A 6207-nucleotide genomic window follows, 5' to 3' on the forward strand; every position below is an offset into this window, starting at 1 on the left:
TAGTGGTCTGGGAAGGAGTGACCTTTTCTGGGAAAGAGACATTTCATCCCCCACACACTGGCCCTTATGAAGATGTTCCTTTCTACTGTGCGGTTTACTCCCAGTGGAGAGTTGTGCTTTCCAGGGCTGTGTAAGCACCCCATGTAAATCTGTCCTCCATCCTTCCAGATAGCGGTTTGACCACCTTATTGTTAATTCAGTTGTCTGAGTCAGTATTGAACATGATGCATGCAGGAACAATGAGAAGTGAAGGCCCGGCTCCTCAAGGAGGAGCTTCCCCATTTGGATGGGAAGTTGGATTAGGTGCCCTGAGAATTCCCCTCCAAATCCAACACTGTGGCTCTGGGTCTTCTCTACCTTTTCAGATTGCACATTGCAGACCCCTGAGATAGGGGCCATGTGTCAGCCTCTCAGGATTCCCTCACTGAGATGAACTTGAAGGCCCCAGAAACACTACCACCACTTAAATCTGTCATCTGCCTCCTCCCTCTTCGCCCAGGTCAAACAGAAGGTCCACAGTGTCCCAATGACTGAGGCCTCTGCCAGCAGACGCTGGTATTCTGCACGTAAGGGGCACAGGGAAGGTTTTCTGAGGCACCCAGATTTAAAGTAGGGTTTGATGAGCTCCAAACAGGAGGGGCTCTGGCTCACTGCAAAGGCTCAGCCTTCTCCCAGTGTGATGAGCAGTACCTCCCCTCTCCTCAAGCACTGAGCCCCACTGGGGGCAATGAATCCAAATGGAAGAAGAAATGGGAGATTAGCCAGATGCCCATGGCCGCCACCTTAGCAGAATGGCGGGAGTGAGGGGGACTGCTTGTTACATTCACTGCTGGATCTGGGGCACATGTGGGAGGTTAAATAGGTGCTGAATTGAATCATGAGTGGGTACGTGGCTCCTGTGGTCCACCTCTGGCCACATGCTTTGTCCTCATTCTGTGTGGATCTCACGGGGAGTCAACATGATTTTCTAGAAGCAAAGGATGACTGCCCTGGTTTTGCAGATGGGCCTCAGAGATGCCCAATCCTTACTGGCATCCTCCTACGTCCAAAGGAACCAATTGGTGGCCTGCAGCCAGTTGGCCTGCATGCATGTTGTGTTCAGCTTATGCTGTGTTTTAAATTTTTGCATTAGTTGGCAATCATTCCACTTGAAAATCTGATTTCAGGCTTATCTTGAAAAACTGGAAGATCTGCCAACCTTGGGCTCTCAGTCCCGCCTGCAGTCAGCAGGCTCTGCTGCCCCCTTGAGGTAGGACGTGCGTTCTACAGCTCTTTGGCCCACCCACTTCTGTCCTTTAAGGATGGGGGCCTTGCCTAGGCCTCGAGTTTGCAGGTTCCGGACATCAATGACAGCCACTCCAGTCTGTCAAACTTTTTTAGGCTCAAAGTCCAATCAATACAAAAAGTATAATAAACCATAAACAGTGGAACAAAAAATGACTCCTTTCCCTCTGACATCCCCCAGCTCCTTTCCTTGGAGGCCGCAGGTCCCTCCCTGTGTCTCCTGCAGACATGCTGCACCTCTACAAGCACAGTCACTGAACACTTGTTGTCACCTCTCATGGGCCAGACACTAGCTGGGCATCAGAGTCACATGGCACTTTTCAAAATTCAGAGACCCAGGACCCAGAGACTCAGATCTTTGGAGGTATAATTTCTAAAATTGGAGCCTAGATTTTTCTAAAAGTCCACAGTCTCTTCTTTTGTTAACCAGGCAGAGACCACCATACCCAGGTCTGATGTCCCAAACACAATTCCTGCTCTCCCGCCCCCCACGGTCTGGTGGAGATGGGCCCAGAGCTCCAACCATTGAGACCACTGCTCAGAGTTGTGCAGATTGTACTCTGCACAGGGGCACCCAGCCAAAGCCTGACGTCTGGCCATACCCTTGAACCAAGGTACATGTTAACACCACTCCCATCCCCCAGAGAAGCAGGCATGCATTTCGAATTTACCATGTCAACCATTCAATGCAAATTGAATGAAGCAGACCTGTGCTCTGCTGTGGAGACACAGACAAGCTCCTCAGTCTGCTGCATACCCAGGAGGACTTCCTGTAGGAGGTGATGCTTGGGCCAAGTCTGGCATAGGGGTTAGAAGCAAAGAAGGCACACCTCTTCCTTGTACTTATCTGTCCCAGCTCACCCCACCCACACAACTCCCTGATGGGGACTCCATAACACTGTATGTCAAGAAGGACCTGGGAGATGAACTGGGGTGGGAGGAGGGGCCATCATAAGTCAGACCAGTGTTCTTTGCCTGGGGCTGTTTAGAGGTGACTGGCCAGGTATCCAGAAGTGCCTTCTTGGGGGAGTGGGGATGCAGGAGCCTTATTCCTTTTGGAAAGTCTCCTGCAAAGCCAGAATCCACCTCTCAGCACCTTGAATCAAATTTTTTATTGTAAAAACAATAGAACATGCCATTTTAACCATTTTAAATGTACAATTCAGTGGCATTAAGTACCTTCACAATGTTGTGTAGCCATTACCACTATCTAGTGTATTTCTCTAATTTCATAAAAGTGTAAGTTCTCTGCAGATTAAAAATAAATTTTAATTTAGTTTGAGAAGCACTGGCCTAAATCTTGAGCTGTAGGCGTCCCAAAGCCTCGAATGTTTAGGGTATATAGGCACCTAATTGAAGGGCTCGATACATTGTTTGGCTTCATTTCCCCAAACTGTTGAGTTGAGATTTGTCCTAGAGAGTGGCGTGGGCTGAGTGGAGGGATAGGCACCACCGTGGAAGGGAGGGCAGGAGGCACTGCGCTGCCTGGGGCTGGGCTGGTGGAGTGGCTCTCCCTGGGCAGGCTGCCCTGTGCTCCTGGAGCAAGAAGGCCAGAGAGGCTGCAGGGCTTCCTGGCAGGCTTTCCTCCTGACTCAGCCCAGGAAGGCGGGGGAGGCATTAGTTTAGAATTCAAAGAATGTCAACTCCAGCTGGAAGGGCCCTGGTGTCTACCCTCTTTGTGTAGAGGAAGAGTTTGAATCCAGAGAGAAAGGATTTGCCCAACGTTATAGCCAGTTAGTAGTAGGCCCAAATCTAGGCCTTTCAATTCCCAGGCAGAAGCAGAGCAGAGCTTTTTGGAGTCATACAGAATGGGATTCAAGTTCCTGCTCCATTAGCTCTTTAGGGGCCTCGAGCATCCATACTGGCCTCTGTCAAATGGGGTTAAATCCCTCATGGGTTGCAGGAGTATTGAGCTGTGCTGGGTTTAATGAAGGGCCTGGTGCTCGGGGGATGCAAAGGACACGTCAGTCCCTTGCCCCTCCATGCCCTTCCCTGCCCCGGCCTGCCCAGTGTTCCTCCTGCTGACTGCAGAGTCTCGGTCTGCCATTGCCCCTCACTGCAGGTGAGGGCACAGGAAGGCAGACGCTCTCCCTCCAGACTGAGGAGTACAGGGCTTCAAAATCCACTGCACCAGACTCTGAGCGTCGCCATCCCCAACTGGCCATCTCTCTGTGCTTGTCTCTTCTGCCAACTCCCTGGGTATCGTAAGGAAATTTTTGTCCTTTCTAGGACTCAGAACATTTGTAAAATGAGGGAGTTGAGCCAGAAGAACTCAAAAGTCCATTTTGGGGAGGGGGGTGCTAAAGTTTGGATGCTCTAAATTTCTGTATCTTTTCTGGGAGGGTCAAACTCCCAGCATATCAGACTGGGCTGCCCCTGCATTACTAGTTACAGGCCTCTCTCTGCACTTGTTCACTGCCTCCTGTCTCTCTTTTCTTTCTCTTTATAGCTAAGGTGTTTTGAGCATTTGCTATTTGCTGTGCACTGTACACGCATTTTATATATTCCAAGTTATTGAATCCTTAAAACATCCCTGTGAAGTCAACACTATTCTTATCCCATTTTCCAGATGAGGAAACAGGTTCGGAGAGGTTACCGCGTTGATCCATAGCTGGTCAGTGGCAGAACCAGCAGGTGGCGCCCTCATCACCACTCCCCAGATGATCAGGTCCCATTCTGGCCTGAATTTAGCAGGTTCAACACATGTCGGTGCTCACCTCCTCCCTCCTGTTTTCCCAAAGGGATTCCCACTCCTATGCCGGAGACACTCCACTGGCAGGATCACTGGGCGTCAGGGGGCGGGTCGGCGGTTGGTGGGAGGATGATCACTCCTTGGTTCCAGTTTCTGACTTGTATCTCAGGTGTCACACTCCCTGCCACCAATGTCCTTCCTCTTCTTTCGCTTTATATGTCCAAGAACAGAAAGGTCCCCTAAGGAATTATCTAAACAAGCCTCTCCATTCATTCATTTCTTCCTTCCTTCCTTCCTTCCTTCCTTCCTTCCTTCCTTCCTTCCTTCCTTCTTTCATTCATTCATTCATTCTTTGAACAAATACTGAGTCCTACATGCCAGGCACAATTTCAGCCCTTGGGGACAGGGCTATGCACAAAGCAGACAAGGTCCCTCTCCTCGTGAGTTTACATTCTGGTGGAGGAGACAGACAGAACGATTTTGATGAGTGCTATAGAGAGAATGAAAATGCGTGATGTGATAGACAGTGACTGTGGCAGGGAGTAAAAGTCTCTACAGATAAGGTGGGTAGGGGGCGGTGTCTTCCTGGCAGAGGGAACAGCTGGTGCAAAGGCCCAAAGGCAGCACCAGCAGGTTTGAGGAAGGAGCACAAACAAGGCCCACACGGCTGGATAAGGTGAGCAAGGGGGCCTGGTGCAAGGAGAGCCCAGCCTATGGGCCAGGACGTGTGGGGTTGCATTATATTCTGTGTGTGATGCTGCTGATGAAATTATGTTTGCAAAGAAGAATGGATGTAAGAGGGAGGGATGAGGGTGGCTTGGACTAAGGTGGAGGTCAATGGGATGGAGAGACCAGGTCAGATTCAGGATCTATGTGACAGTGAAGCCCATAGGATGCTGATGGACTGAATGTAGGCGTGGAGTGAGACACGACCCTTGGGTTTTTCAGCTGAATGAATGGAGGTGTCATCTACTCAATTGAGAAAACTTGAGAAGGAACATATGTGGGAGAAAGGAGTGGAGAGAAGCAATCGTTCCATTTAGCTATGTCCCTTCTCTCTTTCTTCTTTATAGCAGAAGCCTTAAATATTTGTTTTTCTTTAAGTGTTGACCTGTCTGGTTCCTCCTCTGCCTTTTGCCCTTTATCCAACCTACTTTTTCCTGAATGGGACAAGATACTAGAGGTACAGCAGCCATCTTGTGATCGTGAGGGTAAAAGCCACGTGATAATATGGCTGGAGCTGGGAGATATTAATGGATGGGGCCTGGATCCTTGATAATATCACTGAGCTGACACACCAGTCTTGAACTGCCTCCTACCCCCTTTCTTCTCCTTCTCTTTCTCCCCCTTCTTCTTTTACAGTACAAATGGCCTTTGTTGTTTGTACTGGGCAATGGAAGAGAGGAGGGAGGAGGGGATAAGAGAGCTCCAGCTCCAGGAGCGGCTCCAAAGACTCTGTTTCCACGCTCTAAAAGCCCCAGGTGCTTGTTGTAGAAGGCAAATTCATCCTATTACTTGTGTAAGCCACTGTGGCTTTTAATTGTTTGCTGCTGAATAGAGTTAGTTACAGCTAATAGAGTCATGTTGAGTTTGAGATTTTAGAGGAGGAACCAGAACTCAGTCATTCCTTCAAGAAATACTTATTGAGCACCTACTATGTACCAGGTACTATATTAGGTGCTCAGAGTGCAACAATGAATAAAACAGGCCAAAACGCCTGCCCTCGAGGAGTTTATGCTCTGGTGTAATCTAAGAGCCAGATCTGACTTCTGGGCTTTCATTTGTTCTAAAGCTGGCATGGTTTGAAGTATAAACAGGTGATGGGGGTGGAACGTGGCATGTCTGTTCTCTCACCCACCCATTATGTTAGCAAATCAAAATGGTCAACATATTTCTCTAGTTTTTTCTATGAGCCAAACACGGGGCTGCATTCCTCTCTATGAGGCAGGTGTTATCACCATTTTGCAGGGAGATATTATTATTAGCCCCATTCACAGCTAATAAGTGGTTGTGCTGGGATGTGAACCCAAGGCTTTCAGATTCCTGGAACTCCACTGCACTCACTGACCCCCTGGGAAACCTCTTGGCTCTTTTTCCTGCACCCCTTTTTGGTCATTTTTTGAAGAACCACTTTCTGATTTCCTTTTTCTCCCTGCTTTGGACAGAGACTATGTCTCTTGTTAAACTGTTTATTCCAGGCACCTAAGAAGGGCCTGGCATGTGTGCGGGGG

Source organism: Rhinolophus hipposideros, assembly GCF_964194185.1.
Source record: "Rhinolophus hipposideros genome assembly, chromosome: 8".
In the NCBI taxonomy this organism is placed as follows: domain Eukaryota; kingdom Metazoa; phylum Chordata; class Mammalia; order Chiroptera; family Rhinolophidae; genus Rhinolophus; species Rhinolophus hipposideros.